Source organism: Triturus cristatus, chromosome 1_2 (genome assembly GCF_964204655.1).
Source record: "Triturus cristatus chromosome 1_2, aTriCri1.1, whole genome shotgun sequence".
Lineage (NCBI taxonomy): Eukaryota > Metazoa > Chordata > Amphibia > Caudata > Salamandridae > Triturus > Triturus cristatus.
In genome coordinates, this window is record NC_140580.1 from 274,882,804 (window position 1) to 274,898,634 (window position 15,831).

Here is a 15,831-nt window from a genome sequence, read left to right on the forward strand (position 1 = left end):
TAATCCTGCTGAAAAAATTACTTTATCAAAATCTGGTGTGAAAAGTTCCATTTGTGATTGATGGGGCCATTAGGAGCAGGGAATGCATAACGGACAGTTGTTCTTGGAGCTTTGCTTTGGTGGTCACCATGGGCTGTTGTTGCTGTAACGCGTAGTGCAGGTCTCATGTTGCCAGTCATCGCTGGCGATTGCTGTAGCATGAAAAGTTGGGGTCTCCGGAACATCGGTTGTTGTCGGCCACAGTGTCACAGGGCCAATAGGCTTGTTCGCGATCATGAAGAACCCCAAATTTCAGGATTTCACCTTTCTTTACAGAAGGAGCTCAACTGATGCCAGCCACAGGTCAGGATCTGGGGAGGCACCTCCTGGGAATCAGGAACTCAATCCAGCAGAGCTCAGGCAGTTCCACTGCATCAGATCGACTGGATAGTTGCCGGGATGGCTCAGTAGCCTGTGCAGTACCTGTAGTTCAGACAGGAGGTCAACCAACTGACCCTTGGAGTCCCTCAGGTAGTCTGGGATGAACGGAGCAGGTCCAGTCTTCCTTCTCAGAGAGCAGGGCAGTCCTCAAGCAGCAGGTAGCCACTCTGGGGGATCAAGGCAGTCCTCAGGCAGCAGAGAAGTCCTCTAGTAACAGCAGGGCTGTCATCCGTAGAACACAGCAGTCCGTCTGTAATGTCCACAGGTCCAGGTGTGTACTGAGTGGCTCTGGTGGTCCACTATTTATCCCTAGTACCAACCATTGAAGTTGGGGGATTCCCTCTGCTACCCCCACATCTGCATTTTCAGTTCTCCCCCTGATCAGTTTTTCTCTTTCTTCCCACGTCTTGTACAATGTGCTGTGGGTTCCCGTACCGGTATCAGAAGTTCTCAGGTGAAGAAATGAAAATGCACGAAGTAAAGCTTAAAATAACTGCCCTGATGAAGTAACTATAAGGGATGAAACGCTTTGGCTGGGTCTGCCTAATAAAGCTATTTGGATTGAATAAAGAACTTATAAATTAAATACATCGTTTGATCCTTAAAGGAAAGAAAAAGCATGGGGAGAAAAGAAAGAAAGACATGGTTGACATGGAATGGAACTAAGATTGATTACAGCTATAAAGGAATCAAGGAATAAGGGAATTTAAATTGAGATATATGTTTCCTTCCTGTTTTTGACAAACTTCTGCTTAAAGGTGGAGTTCTGAAAGCAGTCTGAACTGAAGGAGTGGGGTACAAGAGCAAGAGACAAGGTATTACTTTGGACAGTGCACTCCATAAATCACAACTGCTAACTTAGTGAATAACTGAGAACAAACAAAGCACCAGGGTGGAATATAGTGGAAAAATGGTGCCTTAGACCACAGCTCACCAGAACCTCCTCCATGTTTCTCAGAAGGGACATGGGAACCCTTTCCTCCCTCTTTACTCTGGGACTTGTCTGAATCACCTTACACCTCCCCCTCACTCTTCTGGGGTAACCTGAACACCCTTTTTGGGGTCACTCCCAGGTACCTTATTGAGGACCCTGGTGTTGTGCCAGTGGTATGCCTAATTGATAGTGTTGGCGCAACTCAGGAAAACAACTACTGACCAGGTTCTTTCTAGCAACCAAATTGTACAGCCCATTGTAATCACTCGTATCACTGCTCTTCACCCAGCCATCCAGAGTCTTGCAGAAGTAATCTACATAATCTACCCAGAACTGGTGGGGCAGCTTCTGGCTGTCCCTGAGCTACAGTCTATAGTTCGCAGGAGTGAGGACATACTTCCTGGCAAGTTCCCTCATCCTATCCCTTGGCGGACTCTACTTTGAGTTTAACCAGGTGCAGTTTAAACTCCATCTCATCTCCTCTGTGCTCTTGTTCCTCTGGGGACAGCCCAGGTTGCAGACAGAGATGATGATGCATGCTCTGGATCTGCCAGGGGATCTCACTCCTGTGGGACTTCTACTCTGGGGCCATGATCAGAGGACTTTCATCCTCCTCCATTACTTCCTCCTCCTGCTCCTTCATATTCTCATCCTCCTCTTGCTCCTGTGCTGCTATTAGCAGCTGGTGGACCTCCCCCCAGACCCTGAGGGCTTTTTGGAGCTCCTGTATCTTGGAGCCCTTGGTTACTAGAATTCCCCCTTCCTGTCGAATCCCTTGAGCTCAGCAACAGTGTAGTTCTCCAGGTTGCTTAAACTCCATGTGTGCAGGCAGAGTTACAGGTGCACCAAGCCGTTTGGAATGGAAGTAAAATTTGGAAAAAGCAAAGGAGGCCAATCCAAGAGAATTTAAGATGTTGAATCTGATGTCCGATTATGTATATGATTTTAGACCTTGCATCCTTCACATGGTTTTTTCCTCTGCCTCCTGTATTTTTTATGGTATTCTGGACTTTGTTTTTACTGGTTTGTTTACTCTGGGCACGTTGCCACTGCTGATCTATGCTAAAGTGCAAGTGTTCCCTATGTAAATTGTGATTATGATTAATTATCCATGATTGACATATTTGATTTACTGGTAAGTCCCTAGTAAAGTGTAATGTGTGTGCCCAGGGCATGTAAATCAAATGTTACAAGTGGGACCTGGCCTGGCAGTTCGGTCTGGACTGTTCCCATGGGGCACTGATTTGCATATGGTTGGGTCCAAACTGGGGTGGCGTAGTGAGCAAATGAACGATGGACTTAACCCAGATCTTTTGACTGGGGGAGAATGTTTTCAATGTCAGCATTCCGTGCATCATTTGTTTGCTGTTATACAAGACTGCCTGCAGCACAGGTTGTGCCACCCACATGAGTAGCCCTGTAAACTTGTCTCTGACATGCCATTGAAGTGTCTGAGTGCAGTTTTATATTGCCATGTTGACCGGGCAAGTCCAACCACTTGTCAGGCCCAACACTTCCCTCCTACTACTTGTAAGGCACCACTAAGGCAGGCTCAAGGTACCCCCATGGGCAGTGTGCAGTGTATGCAAAAGGTAGGACATGTACTGTTGTGTTTTACATGTCCTGATAGTGAAAAAACAGTTTTGTCTCTCACTATTGCAAGGACTAGCTCTCCAATAGGTTATCATTGGAGCTGCCTTGTAAAATTTTACAAGTGTAACTTTCAGTTGGGAAGAGCTAGAGATTTAGAGGTTGGGCTCTCTGAACTCAGGATTTAAAAACACATATTTTAGGAAAGTGGCTTTTAAGTTGTGTGTTTGAAAATGTTAATTTTAGAAAGTGGGCATCTACCATCCTGTGCCCTTGCCTGCCTGTGCAATCAACATCTGGTTTGGACTGATAGCTGGTTTGTTTGTGCATTCACTCTAGACAGTCACACAGAAGGAGCTGAGATGTGCCCTGCATATCATGATGGCCCATCACCAGGCTGAAGGGCCTTCTTGTGCTAGAGTGGTGGGAGATGTCACTGACACCTGGTAATAGAGCTGTGCTTGGTCTCTCACAATGATGTCCGCCTCCCTGCAGTGTGTATGGAGCCAATGCAGAGCAAGGCAGGGTCTTGTGGACAACAAAGACTTTCCTTTGAAGTATGCTTACTTCAAAGATCAAAAGGGGTATAAGTATTGGACCAATAACCCTGCATCTTTGGAACACTTCTGGATCTAGAGGAAACTTTGCCAAGAGGAAGAGCTGGAGTGCTGTCAAGAGGAGTACTCCCCTTTGCTTTGTTGGCTTGCAGTGGCTGCTTCTGTCTTGGAGAGGACAAAGACTGGACTTTGCTTTGTTATCATGTTTAAGATGTGTGGAACCTCCCGTATTCCTACCCATTCACTTGGAGGTTCCACACATCGTAACTGACACTATACTTTAGTGCTTACCTCTACCGGTACTCGATGCCACTAACCATTGACCCAACCTGGGTCTTGGTATAGATCAACTGGTACCACACATTTTTTAGGGTGCTGTATGTGTGGTCAGTATTTATACTTCATTGAAGTCTTGACCACCACCAAAAAAGTGTAGGTAGTTTGAAGTCTGGTCCTGAGGAATTGCCATCAATAGATAACAGGCAAGAAACATGTTGACCTTCTTTCATTAGCACATACCCCCAAAATCCTTAAAGTGAGAATGATCACTAATCCATGTTTTATTATTTACATCCCCACACTCCTGTTAAGAAGTCTCAAGGCCATTAAAGACTTCACCTGCAGCATCCCTGAACTCAACTGCTGGGAGTTCTAACCTGCCAAGTGGTGTCAATTCCAGTTCTGTGCCCTTGATGGTAGTTCTGTTCCTTTAAGACTTGAAAATCTATGCATCGCCTTTCCAGTGCTGTGTTTCCCACCGCAAGCTTGCCATGTGTTTAAAAAAACAATGCATCACGTGGTGTGGCTGAAAAAGCAACACATCGCCTGTTCACAGTCTGAAGAACCGCCACAACCGGCATCCAGAGCACCATGTCTCCTACCTCTGTCTCCGTGCAGGCTCTGCTGTGCTGTGAAACAATAGATGCAGCACTGGTTTGCGGCTTGAAGAATCAACGCAACACCTGTTGCACAGCAGCCACATTGACCCCAGCGCCTCCGGATTTCTACACATGGCACTTGTGTGTCAAGTTTCTAAAGCATTACCCCGCTGAAAGGCGTCGCCTTTGGAAAGTGACGCATCGCTTCTCCTTGCAGTCTAGAGTCGACGCAACACTTCTCCTGCGTGCTGCAGAACTGACACCTCCATTCCCCAAGGCCTCAAGAACTGACACATCGCTGTGTTTTATGACGCTTTCCTCCTTTGTGGCGGTTTTTTGTCTTGGATTTTGACGGATCAAAGGTACTTTGTGCTAAAATCATCGTAACCGTAGAGTTCTATGGAGAAAATTGCTTAAAACTTTTAAAAGTGATATTTTTAGGTATGTATGTTGAATTTTTGTTGTTTTGGTCTTGTTTGGTTTAGATAAAGATTGTTTATTTTTCCAAGTTGATATGGTGCCCATTTGTAGTGTTTCCACTGTATAACTGTGTTTGTTATGTACAAATACTTTGCACTTTGCCTCTGAGATAGGCCCGAATGCTCGTGCCAAGCTACAAAGGAGGTGAGCAGGGGCTATCCTGTGTGTGTAACTCCTTTACCCTGGCTAGATGGAAGCGTCCCTACTTGAACAGAGTGTATACCACTGCCAACTAGAGATCCCCATTTCTAACATTTGAGATTTTTAGTTGTGCACAAAATCACTGAGTGACGCTGCACAAACACAAGTACTGGATTTCACCACTGAACACCAAAGTTAGAAATGGTGCTGTTGGTTGAGAGAAGTAGAAGCCCTTTTAATGAAACAACCGCAGTCCTTGTCAGGGTGAAACACAAAAGTCGCTAATTTATCCTGTGCTTAACGCTGTGGTAGCTTGGCACAAAGCAGTCAGGATTAACATAATGAAAAAATGTAAAGTATTTATGCAGCACACAAACCGTAGTAAAGTCAAAACACAACACAAGAATAATCCCAGTCCAATTTAGAGAAATAGAGTGACTGACTGCTTTTGTGCGAAGCTACCAGATGGCTAAGCACAAGTTAATTTAGTGACTTTTGTGGTTCACCCTGAGAAGGATTGTGGTTGTTGCCTGAGTAAGGCTTCCACCCCCCTCAACCAATAACCCAGTTTCTTACTGGCAAAAATTCCAGTAACAGAGGTGAAATAGATATGAAGGAAAGATGGCCCCTCTCAGAGCTACTGGCTTTAAAGTGTGTTGGTGCTTCTTTATGGAGGAATGCTAATGCAAGGGAGCAGTGCCTGCTTTCTGCATGGGCTCACGCTGCCTCTAGCATCGCAAACAATCTGCAGGGCTGCAATGACAGTGTAAACAGACAAGGATGAGGCCTCACAGGAAAACTGCATTGAGATCCTTTAAAAATGTTTTTATCCAGATTTTGAAAAAAGTACAGTAGACCTTAATTTTATAAAAGCTAAACATAACCAACGCTTGTTTTGTGACATAGAAAGTAGTTCAGTCGCTTCCTCAGGGCCTGCAGGCTTGTTATACTTTTGCCAATAGTCAATAATTAAAGTGTATAGCACACTAGAGGAAGTGCACACTTTGACGTATTCCTTTAATATTTGCATTTTTAAGAATCCTCTATAATACCATTATTTATTCAATTGTGATAACTTTCATAGTTATGCAACATCCCTCAAGGTTCATCCCTCGGTCCTACCCTCTTCAACAACTACATGACGCCGCTAGCTGACATCGTCAGAACCCACAACATCAACATAATTTCCTACGCCAACGACACCCAGCTTATCCTCTCACTCTCATCAGGTCCCACCACGAAGTCCAACTTCCACAACTGCATGAAAAACCTCTCTGCCTTAATGAAGGACAACTGCCTGAAGCTCAACATGGACAAAACTGTAGTGTTGATTTTCTGCAGCCAACCCTCCCCCTGGAATGACACCTGGTGGCCATAGGAACTTGAACCCACCCCCGCACCGAAAAAACATGCCCAGAACCTCTGCATCTTCCTGTACAGAGAACTCTCCATGAAACAACAGGTCAACGCCGTCTCCTCAGCCTGCTTCCCCACACTCCCCATGCGCTGCAGAATTTTCAAATAGCTCCCCATCAGCACCAGAAAAACAGTGATGCAGGCCCTCATCACCAGCTGTCTTGACAACGTACTCTATTTAGGTACTACCAGCAAACTCATAAGAAGACTTCAGACCATACAGAACGCAGCAGCCAGACTGATCCTCAACCTGCCCAAAAGAACCCACATAACTCAGCACCTGAGAGACTTCCACTGGCTCCCCATCCAGAAGCGATGCCAGTTCAAGCTACTGCCCCACACCTACAAAGCCCTCCATGAGCAAGGACCTGCATACATGAACCACCCTGTGAACTTCCATCAACCATCCAGAAAACTGCGCTCTCCCCACCTCACCCTCGCACAGACTCCTCGCATCCGCCGCTGCCAATCTGGAGGACATTTCTTTCCACACCTCACTGCCATGTACTGGAACGCCCTCTACCTCCAAACATCACCCTCGCTGACAGACTTCAGGAAGAAACTCAAGACCTGGCTCTTCGATTGAAACTCGCAGCCCAGCACCTGGATACCCTCACGGGTGATAAGCCGCACTATACAAGTACTGTATGATTGATGGATAGTTTCAGTAAAAAGTGTGTTCCAAGTCTAGAACAAAAAGTACGTATCAATCTATTGGAGCTAAGGGAAGAAGTATTCAAGCACAGTTGACACACTTAACAATCAAAACCGACAGTAATTGTAAACACTGAATCTAGATCACTGCACAATTGGGGAGGAATCTCCCAGAAATCACAACCCATCAGATAAACATGCACATGACTAAGAAATCCAGAGGAACTTCAAGCACTTTAGACTACAGCTTCTTGGGGCTAACCCCTGAAGAGTGACAGTCTGCAGTTTGAGGACTCTGCTGCTTTTTCTCACTTGCAAATATGCACTGTTGATGCACTGTTTTGGTCCACTTAGATCTAGTGGATGGGTGCTACATCATTTGTTTTACTCCTTGATGCTGTCCACTGTCTGCTAGAGGAAAGCATTGTTCTCTTCTGTGTGCCAATGCATCCTTGCTTTGTTGGAGTGTCTGCTGGCATGGTGCCATGGGTATTGATGGTCTGGTGCGGTGGCTGAATTGTGGATCTTGTCCCCCACTTCAAATGCACTTTTGTTCCTTGGTTCAAAAATATTCGAGCTGGTTTTTGAAGAATAGTTTAAAGACGTTCCAAACTGTTCTAGTTCCTGACCAGCTATTCCCTAGGGCTATTCAGTTCCTGGTCTTTCTTCTTTCCGAGCTCCTCAAATATTCTGTGGCCTAGTACTTGCCAGAATTTTGTTTTCTGCCATTGGTCTTTTTCCAATTAAACGACTCTTTCTCAAAGGCACTTGCAATTCTACATACATTTAAGGCATGGTAAGGCACAGTCGCTGCTGAAGGAAGTCATTCATACCTTGTGTAAGCTAAATGAAGACAGTTGGAGAATGTTGTGAGGCATGGCTTACAACTTATGGTTCAGCAGGCGACTCCAAACCTACTTGCGTCTGGAGCATATCAGTGAAAAGCTGGCAGTGTTCACATACTGAAAGCACTGCCTAGTGTAAGTGTTCGCTTGTGTACATAACATACTATGCAGTGGTGCTCCAATCACTATCTAAATTTCCCAGCAGCTCTTAAACTATCACTTTTCCCGGAGACAGTAGTGGCAATATTGGATTATCAGGTATATCATTCCCCACCTTTCACAGAGTCTTTGCTAATTTTTTGTGCTACAATGTTGCTGTAGTCAGGACCTGACTATTTGGATTCCAGATTTCATGTTGTAAAGACATGTTGTTCCTTGAGAGTTGATTGGAGGGAAGAGAAGTATTCAGAGAACCAGGTCTTGTTGAGGAATGAACTTTGAACTATTTTGAACATTTGACTTTGAGCTTTGTTTAAGGACATTAGGATTTGTTGCACTTGAGATGGGGTTTGACCCTGTGCTGGAACAGGGAGAATTCTGATGTCAAGATATTTTTGCACCTGATATGTATATCTGATTATGAGTAAGGTACTAATTATTCTTAGCAAGAGATATATGTACTGAACCACAGCATATTACTGTCTGTTAATTACTTTTTGAGTGGCACAACACCCAAGTAGAAAATAAAGCTCATCTTCATCAGGGAGCTAATTGATACTAAGCTTAAAACAGTTGTCTTACCAATAGGGAGGCATACTGCTAAACATACATAAAGGTGTTCCTTTCTTCCTATCCTTTAGTTTCAGGAATAGCTAGTGTCATATCAGAACGCAAGTGGTTTATTACACAGAGATGCAGTTAAGTTATATTGTTTCACTGTAATGGAAAAACAGAGTACTTTTACGGCAGGTTACTAAGATACCTCCTATTACTTTTGATGCCCACTTCAACCTACAAATATCAGTGGCCAGCAAAAGTAGCAAATCAGAGTGGCAGTGTCTGGTGTCGCTCTTCTCCAATTCCCCTTTACTTGTTTCTCAGATTGGCTCTCATATTTCTATTGTATGTGATCATTGATAGAGACGGTGAAAGACGTAGCTATGCATCACTTCATTTGGGTCCAGAGTACAAGGTTCATTCTTTCTGACAGTGCCCCCTGCATTCTGCTATTAACATGTAGAAGAGAAAAGGTAATCACCAGTGCATACTCAGAAAAGATTGTTAGTACACAACACAATTTAGCCCCATAGCATTTCCAAGTAAGCTCTCCTTCTGGAATCATCATTTTCTGATCAGTGCCTGTCTCCTTTTCTTGCTCATGTAATCCTGGCACAAGTCAGTGGCAATGACAGCACTCCATAGCATGCTCCTATACCTTTTCAGTAATCACTACATATTCACGGTCATCAACGTGGTCTACTATTCATGCAGATGCACTTCTGTATCAATCAATGCAAAAGAAAACACAGCAAAGGTGGACTTATACAATCTATCCACCAATGAAATGCCTGGAGACTGGTGAAGACAGAATGCATGCTCCAACTAGAAACACAAATCATTAGTCCATGTTAAAAAAAACCTTGTCCATCAGACATGCATGTCCCCTGACCACTTTCAGATAATTTCAAAATGGTTTCTGCAGTGAAATACAATACCAGCAAAGGAATTATATATGTATAACATATATTTATGGAATCAAGAACTGAATGTGTGATTTTTTTTCTTCTTTTTCTTGAATTTCACACACATTATAAGGCAATATCTGTTTCAATCTCGTAGGTATGTCAAGGGAGATTATATAAACATGCATCAGTGACAAAAACAATGTTCAAGACATTCTGCATTGTGGAGTGGTTTATATGAACCTGTTCAAGGTCGTGTAGCCCCATATACAGTCGTCCTGATTATTGACATCAACGCGGTTGTTCGATATAATTGTGTTATCACATGTCAGAGTACAATGGTATATGTGTCCATCATTAAAAAGCCGTTTTATAAAGAACAAGTAATACAAAAAACAAATACAAATAATACCATTCCCACATCACCAGCGCATATTGCTTAAAAATCGACCAGCATAACCGATTATGGCTGATCAGGACACATTGTGATTATCAACCCCTAAATGATATGCAAGGTTCAAATTTCATGTGGAGTTGATCTGGAGGCATCATTGTGAATGGTGTCATCATTTCGAAGGGAGGTTTGGCTGCTTGTTACGATTTTTTTCCAGTTACCTGGGATAGAGTTTTTGCAGAGCCCTGGATTGTCTTCTCTATGAAGCACCACACTCTAATCCTGAGCCCATGTGCTGATGGAGCACGACCAGGCTTCTCATGTCGGAGACTTGTGTGATTTCCACCTATGGGTGATGAGGCGTTTACCTACTAGTAATCCCAGATCTAGAAAGCGAGAGGTTGCTTTGTGTTTTTTAGGTCTCGCGCCTAGCGTTGCAGTGCGCAGCGAGAGACCTCTTGTAGGGGGTTTGAAAACGGCCCTAGGAATCACACACGCTCGTACGTGTGCTTTTCCTTTTGGGCCATGCTATTGGCCTTTGCGTGCGTCTTTTTATCCGAGACAGCACGCAATTGGCTAGAGGCGGGCGCATTGCTCCGCAAATGGTCTATTGGTGTCTGTTACGCGACCCCGCTGCCATGTGGTTTCAATTATCGTGCCCAGATACGGGCGCGATAATTGAAACCACATGGCAGGGGTGAGGCACGCGCACCACTCGTTTTAGATTAGCTGTAAGAATAGTTTACTCAATGTGCACCAGATTACCAACCTCTTCAAACAAGGTATTTAGGTGTTAGCGACGATATGCATTTTGCAGTAACTAAATTCAGCGTGCTAGAGCCATTTCTGAGCGCTATCGACTGCTCCGCTGCAACCAGTTCCGCATTAACTGCTTGTTTGAAGTGGTCTCCCATTGCTTCTTCACGCATAATCCTGGTTCTCCTCATATGCACAGCGACGGGGCAGCCCTGATGCATAACTCCCAGTGCAGCACTGTCTGGTTCTTCCTTGATGCACAAAGTCCAGTGCCCCCGACTCACAACGCCTATAACTGCTCTTAGCCACAAGTCCCAGTGCTTCCTTGATGCACAAAGTGCAGTTTGGTACTGGTGCACAACGCCCGGGCACAACTCTTAGTGATTTCTGTGATGCACAAAGCCCAGTGTGGCACTGGTACACAATGCCCAGTTCTCCCCGTGTATAAGTTGCGGTGCTCCTCCGGGACCCAGGACCCATGTTCTCCTGGGCACATCGCTATCCGCGATCTTGCTACATTGCACCGTGGTCACCTGCATAGCTCGGTGTGTGGCCCTGCTATACATTACCATATGCTTCCGATGCACAGCACACCCTGCCAGCTGCTGCATAGTTATGTATGACTCATACATGACCATAAGCGACCGATGTGGACTTGTCTTCTGTTTGCAATGGTGGCTGTAGTTATGTTGGAGCTTGCATTCTGTCTTCACCAGTCTGCATATTTTTGCCCTTGTGCAATTTGCCTCTACGGCTTGATAGTTAACTGAAATATTTGCTTTGTACCCATCTAATGTTTAGTCCCGACCGTTGCAGGATTTCATAAAAAAAGGTCTCCAAACACGCGTGCCTCTTCCAAGCCCACCAAAATGTTACATTGGAAGGCAGGGACTTTGCTACAAATGAACAAATCCCGCCCGTCTCAGGCTTGCTTGGCGTTCACTTTTGTAGAAGCTTCGAGAAGAGACGTGGTGGTTCCTACAGGGTGGGAGGCGGTAACAGCAGGTGGGGTATACTTACACCACAGACGGGTCTCTGCTTCCACCCGCCGGGTACAGTCACCGTGGGCTGGGGTATTTTGTGGTGGCGGCGCGGTGAGTGTTTTGAGGCATTCTCAATGATTAGGGGCGTAGGAGAGCCTAGCCATCGATATTCGGCCACACCCCGGGGTGGGAAAAACATGTACTAAGTAGGGTGACCCTAACGAATCCCTCCTACACTGGATCCCGGTGCAGCTGCACTTGCTGCACTATTGGTACCTACATCCGTGTCAATAAGATGGCAGCTGCGCCAGCATCGCTTCAAGAAACGCCACCCGAAGCCCCAGTTTGTGACACTTTTCTGCTTCAGACCGAATGGCATAACAGCCAGAGTTGCTGACATTGGAGCAGGTTCGAGTCTCGGTGTCGGCTCAACATCCTGTGATTCTGGGCAAATCACTTGTACTCGGCCGTGCCTAATAAAAATGAACGTGTCCTTGTGTAATGTAACTGGTTCTCCTGTAAAGCGCTCCAATACCTTCGGGTCGAGTTCGCGCTATATAAAACAAACAAACGTGTCCTGTCCCTCTCCTATGCTCCCCAGCAGACCATGCTGCGTTCCATCCCCAGGCACTGTACTCAGCCGCATCCCCGTACCTCATGCAACCACCACTGCCCTGCACGGCACTCGCACTATTAAGTGCTGCACAGCTCTCCAAAAAGCTCACAGCACTCTTCCTGAGATCGGTACCAGGGTACACTCGTGCAGACCCAGACCTTTCCTCCAATGGACCCTGTCCGCATTTCTGCCTTCCAGCCCTACCACCACTACTAGTAAACACATGTTGTAGTGACCGAGAGTGCTTATGTGTGGTGGGGTGGACAAGAAAGCCCTGCATAATTTGTGAAGGCTGGACTGTTTCTGTTTGGGAAGCATACTTTATGTATCTGTTGCGACTTGTGACTTTAATGCATATTTTGTGTCAGAGTGCACTAGCGGCCTTCTCGGGGCAGCATGTGGAGCACGTTAACTGGGGGGTGCATCGCAGAAGTGTTGCAGGCACTGAAACTAAAGATGGTCGCACACTTTCTTCGTGTCTGCAGGTATTTCAGCTTCCACATATTTAGCGTCCGTGTTAAAATGTTAGTTTTCCAAGGTGTGTTCATGTGATATAAGCCATTATTGGCTCAGAAGATAAGCATAGAAATACATGCTGTTAATATTTTACAGTCATATAGTTCATTGAAAAAAACTGCATGTTAAACGCGTAAAAATAATTGGTAAATTAGCATATTTTTGTAGTTTCACTTCGTGGCATGCATTAAAACAAGCATTGGCAACGGACATAGTTTTTTACCTTTTGTGTAGCGGAAAGTTTTATACTGAGCTTCTAAAACAGAAAAGTTCCAAACTGACAGCAGTGCAAGCTTCCCTTCCATAAAGAATAAGTGAAGGACAAGTGGAAGTAGCAGAGGGAATATCGCACAATTCTGAGCCAGGACGGGTACAAAGCAGGTAGCAACAGATTAGAGGGAGTGGAGCTGAAGGACTGTTGTATGCTCTGTAAAGAGACACAACATACAAGAAGTGTAACATTCCTGCAAACAATAGCCAAACCTCTTTTGGGAATACCATAGATTGATGTATTATCATAGGATGGTGAACCCTCACCTACCTTGCGTGGTATACACTTAAGTGGGTTCTGCACGTAACACCGGGAAGCATCCGAGAGTCATCTCCCTAATGTCAACAGTCGGGGTCTCCATTTGTTAAAATTCACCATATAGTAAAATTGATTGTGGATGAGGTAAAATGCGTTTTGTTCCATAAGATAAACAAGCATTTGCAATGCAATAGGTCTCGCATTTACACAAGTTTAAGGTATTGGCATTGTAAATGACAATGCCTTTTATTTATGTTTTGGTTTTTGAAACATCATTAAAACGCATTGTCATTTACAATGCCAATAGCTTAAACTTGCGTAAATGCGAGACCTATTGCACTGCAAATGCTTGTTGTCTCTGTGATATAGGCCTGTCAGACAGGCCTCCCATGTGTGCAAGGTAGATCTCTCCATGCATGTGAATGATCTTGTGCCAGTAGTGTTGAAGAAGGGGCAGGTCCATAGCATCTGAAGAAAATCAGCGTCAAGTTGATGGCAGCGGGGGCAAGCAGCGTCCGTTCTATTGAAATAGACCGTTAATCTTGGCTGGGGTTAAATAAGCTCAATGTACAATGTAGAATTGTATAAACCGAAATCAGGCACTCCGGGGTACATGTGTTGGGCTTGCTAACAGTGCTAACCGTGCAGCCCATTCTTTGTGAATATATGAACATGAAAAATCTGTTTCCCACATAAGGCATAGCGATGTAAGTGGTGCCACAGCGTGAAGATGCAATGAGACGACTAGCCAGCGCATCAGAGGGTGACCCGCACCAATCATGTGAAGGCATTAAATAGGAAGGTGTGTTTTGGGTTCATGGGACATGTCTCCCCATTTACTGCCCGTACCCTTTATTAAAGCGCATTGCACAATGAAATGGCCTCAGGACAGTCTTTTGTCTGCCATTAAGGCCTTGTAGGGAATAAGAGTTTCATCTCGATAGAGGTAGCCTAGTGTGTCAAGTCCCACATCATACCAGGTGGTTAATTCCGCTGTAGTGGTCGTGACCTACCCCTGGAGCATGAATAGAACGTGTGATGACTAAGTTTACTTTTTAGATTGTAAATATTCCATCATCGATTGTAAAGCAAGAACTCCATATTAGGCAGAATGGTGCACCAAACAACCAATATTATGGGGTGAGAAAGAAATGTTCCTCGGGGCGGAGACAAAACCCTCTTGGTGTATATTTTAAAGAATATATTCAAACTTAAAAAAATGAATTGTCTGTCCAAGCCAAGTACTTGAATATAATAGCAAGGACCCCCTGCAACAATTGGATTCCTAGGGCAGGGCAATATACAATTGACTAGAAAAACCCTAGGCAAACTTAACGTCAATACATATTTGTGAGAAGTTGTCCTGATTAAAGTGGGCACCTTGCACCAGTCCAAACGACCCTTATTGATGATTAGGTTAAAGACAACCTTTATTGAAAGCTATCCTAGTGGTAGCTATGGAGAGCAGCCTTCAGGCTAAGTCTCGAAGGAATGTAAAGCAGCTTGTTTTACCAGATTAGAACCGCCTGAATGACCAAATGAAATGTATTACTAAACACTCTCTACTAACCTCTTTATGAGATTAGAGAACAAAACATACAATATGAAATCACTAGAACAACAGTAAATAGCATAATACACAGTGGGCTCCGGGGGAAGACCAAACCATAAACTAAGAAAAGTGTATAACAACCACGACTTGACAAGACACAGTGCCTAGAGCACGTAGAATCGCTGGGACCCCAAGGAATCACCCAAAGTAGAGACACAGGGGACCCACGGAGAACGGGTGCAGTGTGTGAACACAGGTGCGAGCTCCGTACAACTCTATGGGAAAGTCGCAGTTGGAACTTTAAAGATTAAGGGCACTTCAGAGAGGACTTTAAGCAAACCATTTCAAACATAGTAGGTTCTAAGGCCAGCACCCTTTAGAGTACCGCGGTACCCGTGCTACCTATCCCAGAGGAGCCGGGTGCATAGGGGTCAAGTGATGTCGGAAACCTTTGTCGTTTTCAATGGCGTGATGCGGAAAAGTGCTGCTACCGGGAATTTAAAAAGTGTCAGGTGAGATCCCAGCCTGGATCCAAGATGAGAAGAATCTGAAAGCAGAAGGGACAGAGTCTGGGTTACTTCAGGATGACCAGGGGCACGATAGACGAATGCCCACCAATGTCGGGTGCTTCAGGTGAGATGACACGATGCTTGACTGCATCCACGGGGACCAGGAGACGTCGACGACAACCAAAGTCCGGAGATGAGCTGTCCCATGAAGGATGTTGAGTGCTGGGGGGTCAGTGTCTGGATTGAACACCAATAAGCCTTGGCAACTGCAACCCACGCTGGCAGAGGAAATAAGCTTCGGTGAGGACCAGCAAGGTCCTGGGGACTCTCCAAGCTACGGAGAGTCAGGGCCCATCTGGAGCAACCAGGAAAGCCCACGGAAAGTCAAAGTTATCTTCACAGGGACCCACAGGCCAACGGACCAGGGATTGCGAAGGGA

At 45.1% G+C, this 15,831-nt stretch overlaps 1 protein-coding gene across 1 annotated transcript in view; it reads left to right on the forward strand.

Annotated features, from left to right (window-relative positions):
* TLL2 (tolloid like 2) overlaps positions 1-15,831 on the forward strand; it is a 2,438,103-nt gene that overhangs the window by 825,308 nt on the left and 1,596,964 nt on the right. The window lies entirely within an intron of this gene.